The sequence below is a fragment of the Papio anubis genome, chromosome 19 (genome assembly GCF_008728515.1).
Source record: "Papio anubis isolate 15944 chromosome 19, Panubis1.0, whole genome shotgun sequence".
Classification (NCBI taxonomy): Eukaryota; Metazoa; Chordata; class Mammalia; order Primates; family Cercopithecidae; genus Papio; species Papio anubis.
In genome coordinates, this window is record NC_044994.1 from 29,373,975 (window position 1) to 29,390,438 (window position 16,464).

Genomic DNA, 16,464 nt, shown 5'->3' on the forward strand with positions numbered 1-16,464 from the left:
CCACTCAGTCTGTGGTTTTTGGTATGGCAGTCCAAGGTGCCTAAGACAACCTCACTATGCTGATGTGGAGACCGAAGCCTGAGAGGTCAAGTGATTGACTGTCAATGAAGAGTGGGTTGGTCCGAGACTAAATGATGTGACTGGTGTTCCAGATGACAGTGTTACACCTTGACATGGACCGAGTATCCACGGTGGGGCAAGGTGCTTGGCAAGGCAGGACAAAGGTAGGTAGAAGACTGGGATGCGATCCTGTGCCCAGAATGCTGACAGAGTAGATAGAGTAGATGCAGTTTAAGCAGCTGTCCTGACAGATGAGGACACTGAGACCCAGGGTTGGTAGCAGGAGGGGCTGACACCCTACCTCTCAGTGCTGTGCACGCTAACATGTTTGAAGCTTCCTCGGCTGCATCCTAACTTTGGAGTGGTTCAGGGTCATGTTTGCCCTGGTGCCTTCCAGGTCTGGAGTGGTGCAGGAGCCACTGGCACAGAAGGTATTGAATCCAGCCAGGAAAAATATATGGGACACATCGTGTGGCTGTGGTTTCTTCACACCATCCAGTCATACAGCTGGCAATTAATTTCCCCTATAAATGAAACACCTTTCATATCACTTTATCTGGAGAGCTTGAATTGACAGCCGCGGGTGTAATTTATACATACTTTTTACCCATCTGTTAGCATTCAGGCTTCAGGCTGCTTTCGTTTTTTTTCTTCAATTCTCTCCCCAGATTGAAAGGATTAGGTTAGGATTAGGTAAGTGTTTCAACCAGATATTCAGAAAGAGGGATGGCAATATTTCCAGATGGCTAATGCCCAGGGGAGGCCTCATACAATGGTGGCCAGGTGGGGCTCAGTGATCTGGGAAATTGCCTCCACCTGAGAGCCCAGCAGCCTCTACAGTCCTGATGCTGGAACTGCAGAGGGCTCCAGGGACTCTCCAGGCCCGCCCCTTCATTTTACAGATGAGAAAACTGAGGCCCAGAGAAGCAAAGGGACTCTCACCAGGTTTTGCAGCTGGCCAGAGGCGGGCCTGGCTGCAGTTACTACTGGAGTGAGGGTAGCTCTGCTTTACCCTGAGGGCCAGGCAGTGGGGGCGGGGGGCATGGATACAATCTGGAAGTACTTGGATGTCCATGGGACAGTTTCTCTTGTCCCTCAGTGTCCATGAAAGTGGGGTTTACATAAATTGAAAGTAGAACCAAGTTAGGTCAATTTCTGGAGGGCTTTTTTCTGATCATGTGTGTACACGTATGCATGCATGTGTGTGTGTGCATGTGTGCGTTTGAAATACCTAGGAGCTCATGAGGGTTGTGCCACACCCCTGGATATCCACAGCCCTGCTATCAGTGTCCAAATGACCTTATTTCCCCTGACACTGTGCCTTTTTCTCCTAAGAAGTCTTGTTTTCCTGACCACTCCAAGGACCTTGGGGGCTAGGACCATGATGGAGCCCTTGGGGACCTCCACAACTTAGCCTAGTTGCTCTTCTCTGGGATGCTCTTCCCCACCAGCTCTCTTGTCCCCCATATCCTTGGAGCTCCCAGGTGGGAACCAATAGAGGCCCCTCAGGCTGGTGTGAGAGGCAGGGCTCAGTTTGTGTGGCTGGACAGCATCATATCATCTCTGGCTTAGGCTGGGCAGGGACTAGTGTATGCCTGTCTTGCATGTCTTTGGGGAAACATTTGTCCCCAAGACATTTACTTGTGTATTAAATAATGACTGATGTGTAGTACAGCCCTGCCTTAGGCTCCTAGGAGGTAGATGTGAACACTACAGGGTCCTGTCCTCAGAGGTCACATGATGACTTCTGGTCCTGGGGATGGCCCACCTCTGCCACTCAAGGCCACAGCAAGGTGCTGATGGCTGCTGCTTCCTTCATTACCTCCCTCTTGCCCAGGCTTGGCCTTGGAGCCATTAGCCATGTGACTCTGTCTGGTTAGAACGAGTAAAGTAGTTTTGTATTAATGCAGGGACCTGGGGAGATTTGGCCATTAAATGTTACATTAGACCCAAGGTGTCCTGTACACGCTCCCGGTGGAGTTTTTCAGGCAGCCTTGGCTGGGGGGCCTCGGTGAGGGGGAACGTGCTGGAACTAACAACCAGGTGGGGAGGAGGGGAGGCTGGGCTGTGCTGTCCCCCTGGAGCTCTGAGGACATCCTAGAGAACTGAGGAGGAAGGGCAGGCACGTCCTTGCTCCCATTCAGCCCCACCAGGCCTTGCTGGCCATGGCTGCGTGCCCAGTTCGTCTCAGGCCCAGTGTGGAGCATCCAGGCTCAGCCTGCTGTCCCAGGACAGCCCTGATTTCGCTTCTCCTACCATCTGAGGAGCATTTCCTCCTTGTCAGACCAGATGTCCTGAGCTTCAGCTCCAAAAATACAGCCACAGGAGGGAAGGGAGGCACAGAGGAGAAGAGGTGTCTCCTTCCTTGGAGGAGGTAGGGCCCACAGGGAATAATTAATAAATGGCACCAGTTCAATTTAAAATACAACTAACTGTATTCGATGGGGCAGGTGATTATTGCAATGAGTGGCCTGGAGGGGAGAGAGAGGATATTGGCTGCAGTCATCTAGTCTTTCTGTCAACCTATCTAACTGCCCCTTGCAATCACCTACTGATCCACCTATCTACCTACCTAACTACCCATCTGCCCAACTAGCCATTCCCCTGCTTATCCTCCAAGGAACTTGGACAAACTACAGACCCTCTGGGCCTTGGTTTCCCTGTTGCAAATGGAGATAACAATTATCCCCTGATCTCCTGAGCTTGTTTAAAGGATTGGATGGACTTAAAGATGATCCATCAAGTGGTGCAAGGAATATGAATATTAGATAGTGGATGCATTATTTTTGTTGTCAACATTACCACCACAACCGTATCTGCTGCTGCTGATACCTAAACCGTTCTTGTCTTGAGATCATTTTCAGACTGTCTCTCCCCCCTGGACCAGTGACTCTGGACATCCACTGAAGGAAGGCTTGGGATTTGTTTTTAAAGCCACAGAGGGTGGGGCAGATCCTGAAGGAAGCTCCAGCCAGCCAGCCCCCTGTCTGCTTTCCTGATGCCAGGGAGCTGGCTCCTCCCTACCTCCTAGAATTCAACAATGCTGTGTGTGTGTGTGCATGTGTGTGTGTGTGTGTGTGTGTGTACACGCACGGGGGAGATGGGGACTGGGGAGCAGGCCTGTGCAGGCTGTAAGTGCATTAGTGGCTGGGATGGTTGCAGGGAGACCGCAGACAGATGCCGGATATGTTTGTATTTTCCAATGTTAAGGCCTCAGAACCAGAAAAAACAAACCAGGAGTTTCAAAACGAGGAGGCTAATTGTTCGGATGGGAAGATATTATTTACAGTAATGGGGCAATTAGGTAGGAGGGGTAGAAAGAGTCAGGGTGGTTTGGCTGGGGCAGCCTAGTCCAGCCCCTGTGGGGACGAGGTGGCAGCCAGGGACCATTATCTTGAGTCAGACCATCTGCTTTGTGGTCACTCTCTATCTTGCAAGGTCACCCTCTTTTGGAGTAGGTGCACATTCAACAGAAGGGGACACCTATCCACCAAGGGTTTTAGAAGTGGCAGCCAGCTTGCCTCCCCACCCACCACTAGGCTTGTGGCCCTGGGGAGCCTTCTACTCTTGAAGGGCCAGTGCAGCCCTCCTCCCTCAGGAAATCCTGCTGACCACTGCAACTCACACCCATTCCCCCTCCTCAGAACTCCCCTGAATCTCCACACCTGAACCACAAAGACCCTAGATGACACGGTGTGTCACCCTGGGCATTTCCTTTGCTGGGTGCCCCACTGGCTCCTGCTGGCACAAAGCTGGGGCTGGCCAGACTTGTGGACAAAGGATGAATTACCCAGGGGCTTTGCGAGGATGAATGGAGAAGAAAGGGATAAAAATTAGCAGCAGCTCAGTGGAAGGAACAAATTTAAAAAATGGCGAACATGGCTTCTGTAGGGACCCATGCCTCCGGGCCCATATTCATCCACCTGCTTGCCAAGTCATGCCATAAAGAAATAAAGATGGAAGTTGAGAATCCACACTTAACATGCACCAAACTCTTAGATCTTAGATTGATTCTCACTAGTCATTTGAGAATACTTAAAAACTAGATCTCAGAAAAAAAAATTTCCCTTTGAAGCAGAAATGGCCCATTTGCAAATTAATGACTGGGTGGGCCAAGATACCCTCTAGAAAGGGAGAAGGGATCGCTGATGTCAATACCTCAGGAAGGGAGGGTGGCTGGGGTGAGGGTCATCACAGTGTATGCTACTGCTGAAGGGGGCTTGGCCCAAACAGCACAGCGAGCCCATGGGAAGGCCACATGGCGACTCCTGGGAAGGTTGCTTTCAGTCCACAGAGCACATTTCCAATACAAGGAAACAGATTGTGCTGTGCCTTGTCTCTGGACAGTTGCTAAGAAGAGGCTCGGCCGCTGATAGCACGGTCTGCAAGAAGGGCTGTGGAACCCTGAGCCACCTGCATGGGAATGAACAAGATACCTTATGGAGGTGCCTTGGAATCGTAGAATTCTCTAAGGAACATCTGGGCAGGGCTCCATAATCTCCCCCTCTCCGTCCTGTTAAGCTCTCCCTCTTTTTCTTACCTGCTACCAACCACACTGCCTTCTGGGTTAGTTTGCACCTATCTTCCTAGTCTTGTCTGTGCTCTTACTTCCCACTACCTTCTGCTTTCAAAATTCTACCCATCTCTAAGCCTCCCCTGACTTCTGCACATGTGGTCAAACAAGGGGCAACTTGTTTCCAGTGCGTAGCTTTTGTCTTCCCAAATGGGAGCTCCTGGAGGGTGAGAACCTGATGGGAGTGGGGATGGGATTGGGAGGGGGACGTGTCTCCTGCGGATTAGAGCCAAACCCTAGGGCCTCACAGGGGGCAAAGCCCTAGCCTGTCTCTGTCTCTCGGCCTCCTGAGACTTATTTCTTCCCCTTCCTTTGCTTATAAAAGTGGATAAGTAGAAAAGACCCGGACCATCATTCTGCTTGTTAAAAATAAACACAAGAGGTGGGCTCTGGGTTAGACAAACAGGGGAGTGGGGGGAGGGTCTCCCAACTGCACCATCTGCCCTGCCCTACCTCATCCTGATTCTAGCACACTCCCTCTGCATAAAAGTCCTGGGCTGGCAGGAGAGGAGGCCCATGGCCTGCTACAAGGTTTGAGGGGGCTCCTCAGCACCGAAGTATGTGCATATGCTGAAGTGTGTTGGCAGAGGGGCTTCAGCCAGCGTTTCTCAAAGCAGGCCAATGACATCATCATTGTGGGTGGAGGCTTTCATCCCTGAATGGCTGGAGAGTGGCTCCAAGGCTCTTCCTGGAGGGTCTCAGGAAGAGGGTCCAGGCTTCCCTGCCCACATCTTCCTCGGTAGAAAAGGGTGGGGAGCAGACCCCGATTCCTCGGCTCCCTCTCCCTCTCCCTCTCTGTGTCAGGGCTGGGGGTGGTCACTGACATGGAATCCTGAGCCTCCTTCTGCGTTCACAAGCTCAATTCCTTTTGGGCACAATTCATCCGCCCTCCATTTGCCAGATATTTACTGCTCACTCTGCCCAGCGAGATGTCAATTCAACAAATATTCAGTGTGCATATTCTGAGTGCTGAGCCCTAAAATAGATGCTAAAAATTTAGAGGTTTCTGTAACTGAATCTGGGCCTGACGTGTATCTGTGAGATTCTCCTCATGTTCCATAATCCTTGGCCTTGAATCTCAGCACTGCTACGCACTGGCTGTGTGACCTGGGCCAGTTACTAACTTTCCCTGCCTCAATGTTCTCATCTATAATTTGGGTTTCTGTGCTGATTAAATGAGTTAACAAATGCAAGATGCTGGATCAGAACCTACTATACTGTTATGTCCCAAGTTCCTACTATGTGTGAGACCCTGACCCTGAGCCCAGTCTCTTGACCCCAGGGTGCTTACCCTGCATTTGGTATCCAGGCACCTGTATAGACCCCCTGTGTGGGTAGGGGTGGATCCCCTCCAACATCCCCCTCCTGGACTGCAGCTCAGGAGTCCAGAGCCCAGGATAGGTCTGGAGACACTGTGGGCAGCCAGCCAGGAGCTATGGCTGGAGGCTTTGATGAACTCCCTGAGAGAGGCAACCGTGGGAGGAGGCAGTGGGCATCACCCGCAAGTCCTTCGGGGGTGCTGGACTCCATTTATGATGAGGTCACTTATGAATATTAAATTCTTTGCCCCAGGCTCCAAGATTCCCACTGCCCTGCTCTACCCAAAAGCCAAGGTTACAGCTGTAATAAACAAAGCTGCCCTTCTCCAAGAGAAACATGCTTTTTCTCTCTCTCTCTCTCTCTCTCTCTGGCATGCGTATAAACACACACACACACACACACACGCGCGCGCGTGCAAGCGCGCTGCAGTTTCAGAGGAGGAAGGAGGGAGGTGGGGAGGCTCAGGGGTGGGCTAGTTCCTGGGTTTGGGGTGCTTCTCTGCACTGTCCATGGCCCCAACAGGCTCAGGAGGGGCTCTCCAGACAAGGCCCCCCCATTCCTTACTGCCTCCCCGTACTTCCCTCCCCGAGTAAGCTTCTGAGAGACACTTCGTATGGTCACCAAAAGCAACCTGAGTTGACTCTCAGAAAATAAAGGGAGTTTCCAGGAGAGGGTGCTGTTGGAGCATCCTGTGTTCGTGACGCGGGCTCCTGGGCTTGCGGCCTGCAGAAGGGCACATACAGCCTGCCAGCTTCAGGTGCAGACAGAGGCTGCGTGGGGCTGCTCAGAAAGAAGAAGGGGGCACGTAATTATAACTTTGGCTCACTAGTTAAAGACATAGCCTGAGGGCAGGACCCAGGAACCTTCCTTTTAACCAGCACCTGTAGGGCTGGCTGATTTAGGTGGCCTGATGCTGAGGACAGGCTGAGACAGGCTGGTAAGAGACTAGGATCCTACATCCTCCCCTCCCCACCACACTGCAGAGACCCGGGCTGCAGGAGTGGGAATTGAGGGGCTGAGCCCTGTGCTGGGTATCCTGCCCCAGGATACCTGGTGTGAGCCCTGTGCTGGGTATCCTGCCCCAGAGAGTGTGGCCAGGGGCTTGTTTCTCTATTCTCCCCAAGGGGAGCAGAGATGGAGCCTAGAAGGGTGTCTCAGTGTTTCGGTAGGCTGACTCCCTGAGTTAGGTTTGGGGTCTGCAGCTGAGTCCCTGAGGGGGGTTTGGGGCCTGCAGCTGGGGTCTGGGGTCAGTAGTCACAGTGCTGGCATCCAAATATGTGTGTGACTCAGAGTTGTCACCTCGTGGGGTAGAGCTGCCGCCAGACAGCCCAGGGCCGAGTTACAAGGACACAATGATTAAGATGATTAAGCAGAGGAGGGGGGAGCAGGGAGACAGAGGCGGGCACGAAGACAATGCCTGCGAGGATGGGGTGGCAGATGCAGGGAGGCAGAGGCCCAGGGAGGGGCAGAGGGACGGGGCAGTTGGAAAGAAGGCAACTCTTTTCAAAAGAGAAAGGGAAGCATGAGTCGGCTGCATCCCGTGTCTCCCATAGAGCTTCGCCGAGGAGCTAAAAAGGAGAAGAGGCAGAGAAGGCCGACAGAGACATGGCCATGGGAGGCCTGGAAGCCTCACATCACCTGTGTGCCTGCAGGTCCCTCTCTCTGTCTCCCACCACCACCATCCTTCTCCTCCTTATCATCTACCCTTTGAGTGTCTATGCTATGCCAGGCCCCTCGTGGACCCAGCTTTTATCCTCTTCACAACCCTTCAAGGCAGGTATTAATATCTCTACCTTACAGAGAGTGAGAGGGAGGCACGGAGTGGCGAGAGCCCGGACTGTGACCCAGGCTTTGTTAGCGCCATCCTCCCCTCACACTTGCGGTTGCTGCTCCAGAGAAGGTCACAGAAATGGATGCTTTGCTTCAGCAGGAGGGGACTAACGTGGGTGGTGGGGCTCTGTCCAGGTGGGCTGTGAGTGTGATAAGGAGGGTCTGCAGACTCCATAAATGCTACAGCTGTGCCACACTTTTGAATCCTCATTACCTACATGTAAGAGACAGATGGATTTGGAGATCAAGGACCTTGTATTGTAGGCTGGGGCTCCCCAGGTCAGTGACAGGTAAGGTGGGCAAGACCCACCTTTCCCTTACACAGCCCCAGACTGGAGGGATCGAGCCAGGCCTGGGTGACCGATGTAGCCCCCCAGGGTCCTCACCTGGGGGTGCTGTCGGGCTCCCTGTCTGAGGGAGGGCAGGAAAGGCTTGGACTGTAGATTCCACAGGTTCATATTTGAGTCCTGGCTCTACCACTCATGAGCTGTACACCCTTGATTAAGGTCTCTGGTCTCTTTGTGACAGCTTCACCACCTGGAAGATGGTCCCAGCCCCCAGCATGCAGGGTTAAATGAGAGTCCATGTAAAGCACTGGACGCAGTTCCTGGCACACAGCAAGCATGCAGTAAATATTAGCTAATATTTCTTTAATCATTCAAATCATCATTTATGCTTCCTTGGTTCTCACCCTTCCTCCTCTCTCTACCTCTCCCTTCTCCTGAGCTCCCTCTCTCCTCTCCCCTCGCCCCTCACTGTCAAGCCTGTTTTCAGAGGGCCTATCAGGTGTCAGGAGCCACTCATGAGAAGACCGTGGTGTTGCTGGGCAGCACGATTAAGTCAGTGCCACACTACTGGTCATTTTCTGTGTGCAAAACCCTGTAATTTGCACAAGACACACTGGCCTTTCTTTTTCCCTCAAGGAGCTTCTGCCAAATAGGATACCCTTGCCAAGTATAGGAGTGACTTCACTCATTCCCTCACTCATTCATTCACCATTAAAATATCTTTCATTGACTATCCAGCAGTGTGTGATCAGTTGCAGAAATGAGGAGATGCAATGAAATCCTGCCATAGTGCTAAAAGTGGAGTAAGAAAAGAAAAAAAAATTAATCTGATAAAGGGCAGGGTCTCATTATTGTGAGGCCAATGAAATGCCATAGTGGGTGCCTGTGCAGTCAACTGACCAAGGGCTCTGGAGCCTAGAAGCCAATCACCAAACACTTGGCATCCAAATTCATGTGATCCAGAGCACGTCACGGAGAGGCTCCCTCTTGATTACAAGCCTCACTCTCACGTGCTGGTTTGTGAAGGGGCTTGAGTGCATTATCTTGTTGCATCCTCCCCATAGCCCTGGGAGGGGCTTCAGGTGTCACTACAGACACTGCACAGGGAAGGATGGTGACTTCCCACAGTGCTCCAGTGCTCACTGTTAGAGCCGGGGCCTCACTCGCACCCTGTGCTCCTTTACCACCCCTTCCAATCCCCATTGACCCGAACTGGGGCTTCCTCTCCTGCAGCTGGAGGGAGCGTCCCATTTTTCTCTCTCTGTGCAGGCTTGCTCCCCAGCCTCCAGGAGCTCCTGAGGGGCCCTGGCCCACCCAGCATATCGTTGGCTGCTGGAGGGCTCAGAGCCCTCTTTGCAGCTCAGCTGTGATGCCACATGGGCCCTGGGTTGAGGAGTGGGTGTCTGCACCCTCTACCCATCTAGGGCTTGACTTCATTTTCTGATTTGTACCTGCCCTGGTGTTCGGGTTTGGGCCAATGTTTCTGAGCTTTTATTGACTGCGTGTCTTTTTGGGGGAGATTCTTTCAATTATTCAGTCCCTCTTCCCATCTTTGTTCATTCATTCCACATGAGCCAGTGGAGAACCCTAACAGCCAGAGGGCCAGCACCACTGGGTGACCACCCCCCAAGCACCTCCACCTGTCCTCCGGTGCCATCCAGGGCTCCCTGCAGCTCCCTCGATTTCATCCTGCTGACACCAACAGGACGTATCTCCCCTCAGAGCCACATTGGTGTAAGTCTACGTCTGAATACGTGGTGGCATTCAGTGATTCCCAAATTAAAATGATCTAGAGCCACGAGGCAGTCGAATGGCCAGTTGTGCAGAGCATCGCATAGTCATTACAGGTAACTTTTGGATGCTCAGTGGTGCTGACATCAGCAGGAATTTGCTTCCCGGTTCAAACTGGAGGGAGTGGGTCTCTTGTCACTGAGGCCTCGAGGCTTGTGCGTGATGACTGGAACCTGAGGCCTGGGCAGTTCTCCAGGAGTGAGATATCTGAGGAGGATGGGGCCAGGACCCTGGGTGCTGACAGAGGACAGAGGAAGTCCTTCCCTTCTCTCCCAGTCACCAGTCCTCTGAGGTGTGCCTCCAGCCCACGGCTGCCCGGAAGCCTCCCTGACTGCAGCCCCACTGACAGCTAAGCCCCCTTGCGAGGCCTTGCCTCCACACAGTATGGCCCTGTGCTGTCCCCTCCTGGCTGTGACCTCAGTGCCATGGCAGGGCATGTCCAGCTCTGACTCATTTGCTGGCTGGCTGGGGATGGGGAGTGGCAGCCATCCCCACCCTTTCTGTCTTGCGCAGGTACTGGCCCCTGACAGCGTTCTGGCATCTGGGAGGCTGGCGGGAACTGCCGTGAGCTGCTCTGACCGCCTTCAAGGGCACTGCCAGGAATAGATGTGGCCACCCCACTGCCTGCATGGGTCTGGCAGCCTCGAGTGCCCCATCTCCAGACTCTGCGCTTCCCAAGAAGTGCTCAGCCTGCTGCCTGGTTCCTTGGAGATGAAAGCTCCGTTTGGTACTGGGACCTTGCTCCTCAGAATGTGTCTACTCACCCTCCCGTGGCACGGCCCAGCAGATGCCATCCTGTCCACCCTCTGGACCCACAAGCCACAGCCACTGGCTAGGCAAACAGACACAGATCCAGCTGACTGCTTGATGCCGGCATGGCCCAAGCCTCATGAGCTCCCGCAATGGGTTTGTTCAAGCAGGAAACCCTCAGCGACAGCATCATGCTCCTTTGCTTTTTTGGCCAAGAAATAATGCCAGGGAGATGAAATGACTTGCTGAGTCACAGCTTGCCAGTAGCAAAACTGGACCACCAACCCACAGCTGGTTGCCCCAGCTCAGTAGCCTAGGTGTTCACAGGAAAGAGATGGCTTCGGGATTGGAGATCAGGGAGGGCTGCAAGGAGGAGGAGGCATCTGAATGCTTTAGAATGATTTGAGTCCTGAGAGAAGAGGAAGGATGTCATTCTAAGGGATGGTGAAGCATGGGTTGCCTTTGACTGAAAGTGACTGGGCCAGTGTGACTGGGACAGTGGGATCATGGGGGACAGGGAAAGGAAGAGGTGTGCAGCCCAGGGAAAGGGGCATGACAGTGCTGGGAGCTCGATCTCAACTCTGCTACCAGGCTGGCTGTGGGACTCCAGGGAGGTGGGAGAAGTTCTACCACCCACTCATTTCAGCTTGCAGGGTTCTTTGAGAAGCCCTATGCCACTGAGTGACAGGCCCTGTTCCAGATCTAGGGATACAGCAGTGAACAAAGTCCCTGCTCATGAAGCACACGGTCTAGTGGAGGAAGACCAACAAGGAACATGCAAGTCAGGGTGTAACTGGTTGGACGGTCACAGAAACAGTAAAGCAGAGTAAGGGGGAGGGAACAGCTATTTTAGACAGAATGGCCAGGGATGGCCTCTCTGATAAGGTGACATTTGAAAAGAAACTGGAAGGAAGTGAGAGAGTGAGCCAGTGAGCATCTGAGAGCAGAGTTTTCCAGGCAGAGGCAGAGCACATGCAAAGGCCTCGGGGCATGTCGGGACTGGACAAGGATTTGTAACCTCAAGGTGTGTCCCTCATTTAGCGGGATGCCCTTGACTCTGGCTACCACCCCACGCCCACCTCTCATTCTTCCACAGCCAGGACGCCACGAGCCCAGGACAGGCAGTGAGAGCAGTGGGTGCTGAAGTCCCTGCACTAACAAGGAGAAAACCCAACTCCGGGAGTTGAGGGATACAGGGTTTTCCCAGAGCCCAGGAGTGCAGGCCTGTGGAGGGGCCAGGGCAGGGGAAGAGAATTCCAGGTGGGGGGAGGCGACGGGAGCAGGGAAGGCTCAGAGGCCAGAGGGAGCGTGTGTGCATTTATATGTGCGTGTGGGAGGGTACGAGTTTGTATGGGAGTACATGTGGGTATTTATATTTGTGTATGTGTGTTATGTATGTGTGTGTGTGAGTGTGTGTGTGTGCGTGTGAGTGTTGGGAGGAAGAAGCAGGCTGAATGGTCCCATTGTGGCTGGAAAAAAACACGTTCTCTCTCTTGCCCTCTCTTTGTGTTACACGTCTCTCTCTGTCGATCTTCTCTGCACCTGTGTCTCTGTCTCCCTGTCCAGGTCTCTCTAGGTGTCTCTCTCCTCTCTCCCTCTCTCTCCTCCACACCCCCTTCTTTCGCTCAGAACAGGAAGAGGCCTGCAAAGGACTGCCATTTCCCTCTGTCTCCCCACCCCCTTTCCCTCCCCAGGTTTTTCTCTTGCTCCTTATTCAAGGCAGATAAAGTGCGCACAGCTGCTCCCAGCTGAAACGGGCCTTAATTGCACCCCCGTTGCCATGGCGATCCCTGATGATCTCCATGGCTGGAATGTTGCCCTCCTGATCTTCCCGCTGGGGCCTCCGGGCAGCACAGCCTCGCTGACCCTGTGGGGCACCCGCCTCACCTCATGGGCTCCCCAGATGCCTTCCCCTCCCTCATGGTGCACGGCCCATCTCTGTGCCTGCAGGACCTTGGTGGTACCTGTCACTCCTTGGGACGTTCCTGGGTCCAGCATAACAATGCACAGGCTCCTAGCAAGGGACAAGACATTCCTCTGTCACTAGCCTTGGCCCGGATTTTCAGGAGTGGGAAGGAGGGGACCTGGCTCAGAAGGCTGTGCTCTGGACCTCATCACTTCACTCGTGGACCTGCCACAGCCCCACCTACTGCCCTGAGTGTGGCTGTGGGAGCCTTTGTCAATGCGAAGCAGCCCACATGTTGCAGTTTCTGTCTGAAGGAGCCCCAGGGACATGGAGGTGGTGGTCGCCCTGGTAGAGGGAAGGGCTGCAGAGACCAGGCTCTGCAATGGGACAACTGGCAGGATCAGCTGCCCCTGTCCCACTGCAGAGGACATGGGCAGAGCAGGGGGCAGAGTGGTGGCTCCCTAGGCACCTTGGGAGGAGGAGGGGGACACTGAGGAAATCCCAATGGTGACAGGCCCATTGTGGGCCAGGAATGTGAGCCTGATAAAGGAGGTGGAGAGTATGGTGTGGGCTATGTGTGTCTATGTGTATGAACGTAGTGTGTCTCTGGATACATGTGTGCTTCTGTGTGTCCGTGTGTATCTGTGCGTGTGTGCATGCTGTGTGTGTGCATGTGTCTCTGTGCATGTGGTTGTGTATGCATGTGTCTTTTGTGTGTGTGCATGTGCATGTGTAGCATGTATGTGCATGTAGGTATGTACCCATCTGCATGTGTGTGCATGCATGTGTGCCAGTGCATGTTTGTGCATGCGTGTGTGCACATGCACATGTGTGTATGTATGTGTGTGTGTGTCTGTGGTTTGGTCCACATCCCTGCCTTGCATTTCCCTCTGCGGGACCCTCTGCTGGCATCCAAGCTGGGCCACACAGTAGCACGTGTTCACAGCTCAGTGGCTCCTGACAAGGGTCTCCGGGAGGGCAGTCGTACTTAGCACCCAGTTAGCACACTCTGACGAGCCATCAGACATGATGTGGGACAGGACTGAGCAGCCCACGAAGCCCCGGTGCTGATGCTGTTCCCTCACATCACCCACTCCATCCTCTGAGCAGCCCAACCCCCAGCTGTCTATCCAGTGGGGCCTGGAATGGAGTGGGCTTCTCATATCCTGGATCTGATGGGCCCACTTAATTCCCTCCTCCACCAGCAAACCTAGAGATGTGCCCAGGGTGGGGGCTCCCAGCACTTTCTGCCCACCCCTCTATTCTTGGGATCCGAGCCCTCCTCTGCCCAGCACCTGGGCAACCCTCCCTGCCTCCATGGGCTGGCATGTGCAGCCTGCCCATCAGCCAGGAGGCAGGGACAGTGGGGCGTGGGGCAAGATTTTCCAGAATGGGGCATCTCTGATGCCCATCTCTGCCAGCAATGGTGTCGGCTGAATGCACGCCACCCTGAGCCACGCTTGGTAATGTAATAATGGCAATAATAGCAGCAGGAGTAACAACAGCTACTGCTTATTAAGTGGCTGCCACGTGCCAGGTGCTGTGGGCAGAACTGCAGAACTCTAACACACCATGGTGTATTCTCACAACCCTTGAGGCCAGGACTGTCATTTCTGCACAGATGGGGAAACAGGTGGTGCCTGCCCAGCCAGGCAACTCAGCTCTTGGTGGCCAAGCTCAAGGAACCCCAAGGTGGACCCAGAGGCCTGTGGCTGCCCTACCCCAGGCCCTGGCAAGCAGTTTCTCTTTCCCTGGGTTGTCAGATCCCATCACGTCCTGCCTGGGGTAGGGCCATAGGCTTGAGGGGCTAAAATGTCACCTCATGCATTGTTTTGGAAGCAGAGCTCTCTGGGGGCAGGATTTCTGCTTGGGAGTCTGTGTCACGGTGTCTCTGCATCAGAGCACCACCCCACCATTTTCCCAGGTCCACTGGACACTGCTCAAGGAATCATCCTCTCTCTCTTATAGACCCTGGTTAGTAGGCTTTTCATACATATTTTTAAATAAGTAAAGGTGTGAAATATGAGTGCTTCTCATCTTAATTCATCCCTCTGACTTCTCCCTTTTCTCAACCCCCAAATGGTTCCAGAATTCATCTCCTTCGCCTCTGCATAGCCACATCTCTGGCTGAGATCCCAGCATAGCCTGAGCCAAGTCCCCACTGCCCCCATCCCTTCTTAGCCCTCACACCTCAAGGGAGTTGAAACTCAGGGCTGGTACCTCACTGCTCCATGCAAAATTCTCCAGCCTGCAGAATAATGTTGCCTGGCCTTGCCAGCCATTCCACGCCCTCCAGATGAGGTACCACCCCCAGCTGCCCCTCACACACCTGCTCCAGTTTCCTGAATACGCTTCTAAATCTGGCCTCAGCCTTGCTTCCGGGTTCCCTCTACCTGGAATGGCCCCTCCTTTTCTCTGCCTGTAGCAATACCATTCATTTTATGGTCCAACATATTTGCTCAAACTTCTGGGAAACCTCTTCCCGGCCTGCAAAGGCACCACCCTCTTTTTACAAAACTGACCACATTAAGTGTGTGTTCTTGCCATTTGCTGAATGGATGAATGAATACAATAAGGCAATTCAGGAAAAACAGCTTGTGTTTGTGGGGTACTCCCTAATCTTTAGCCCAATGCTGATTTTCTTGAACATTCTCTAACCAGCCCCAGGGTCACATTTCTGCAAAGCTCCCAAGGAGGGGATTATGAGTACTGACCATGTGATACACTTGGGGGAACTGGTCCCTGCCGCGAACCTTCACTGGGGCTGGAGGCTGCTGTCCTGACTTTAAGGGCTACAGGATTTAAGAAAAGGGTGTTACAGAAAAAGCTGACTCTTGAACTGGGAAAGATTTTGATGGAGAGAGGTCATTTCAAGTGGAGGGAACCTTAGGAGCAACGGCAAGGAGGTGGAACTCAGCACAGAGCATTGGGGGTCAATGGTGAGGAGGCTGGCCTGCCTGGGGTGGAATTCAGGCTGAGGGCAGGGTGCAGATGACCCACTAGGGCCTCAAACGCAGACTGCAGTCACTGGATGGCTGGCAGCCTGGGAACGGGGGTAGTCTGAAAAGAAAATGCCGATATTAGCCTCTGTACCACCCTGGCACCTAATAATACATAAGGTAAAATAAAGGAGCTTATTTTTCCAGCAAGACTCATCAACTCCCCACAGGCAGCAGCTGATTTTCTTCTTCCCTCCCCCCACTTCCTCCACCCCCGTCCTGTTTGATCTAACCCAAGTCTTGTCCCTCAGGCTGACCTTGGGTTTTGCCTGGATTTGGAATGAGCTGCCTTCTCCAATGAGCCAGCATTCTTCTCCACTCATCTGTCTTTCTAGCAAAAAACCCCTATTGCCTTGCCTCCAGACAGACCTATCATATTTGGAAAAAGGAAGTTATAATTCAGGTTAAAAAAAATAACTAAAAACAGCTTTGCAAAGATTTGTGTACTGGGAAGCAGAAATGCAAATCATGTCCCTCTTTGCATCCCAACAGGTGGGAAGTAGTTTCTCACTGCCTGAAAGGGGCTGGGAGGTACCAGAGGATGCATCTCAACTCTGAGCATCTCCTGGGTTCCCTGCCAGGAGGCAGGTGGGCTCTGTTCTATGAAGGAGGCCTGGGAGCCCAGTGAAGTTTGCCCCGTTCAAATGACCCAAGTCAGACCCCTAGGCTCCTCCAGTGACCCTCTCTTGCTTGGATGGGGAACAGCCAACCCTTTGCTGACCTCCTTTACAGGTAGCCCCAACATGGTTCTTAGTCACGCATCTTGTGACCTTATCTGTAGTGAGCTCCTTGAAGGCAGGAATGTAGCTTAATTTTCCCTGTGTTCACCCACAGCTTTGTTCACACCCCAGCAATAAGCAAGGTATTAGGGACAACCATGCTGATATGTGACGGCTGTATTATGACCACCCATCAATATGGAAATGTCCATCCGGCACCAGGAAAGAG

At 53.2% G+C, this 16,464-nt stretch overlaps 1 protein-coding gene across 50 annotated transcripts in view; it reads right to left on the reverse strand.

Annotated features, from left to right (window-relative positions):
- Positions 1-16,464, reverse strand: part of CELF4 (CUGBP Elav-like family member 4) — a 321,048-nt gene that overhangs the window by 193,988 nt on the left and 110,596 nt on the right. The window lies entirely within an intron of this gene.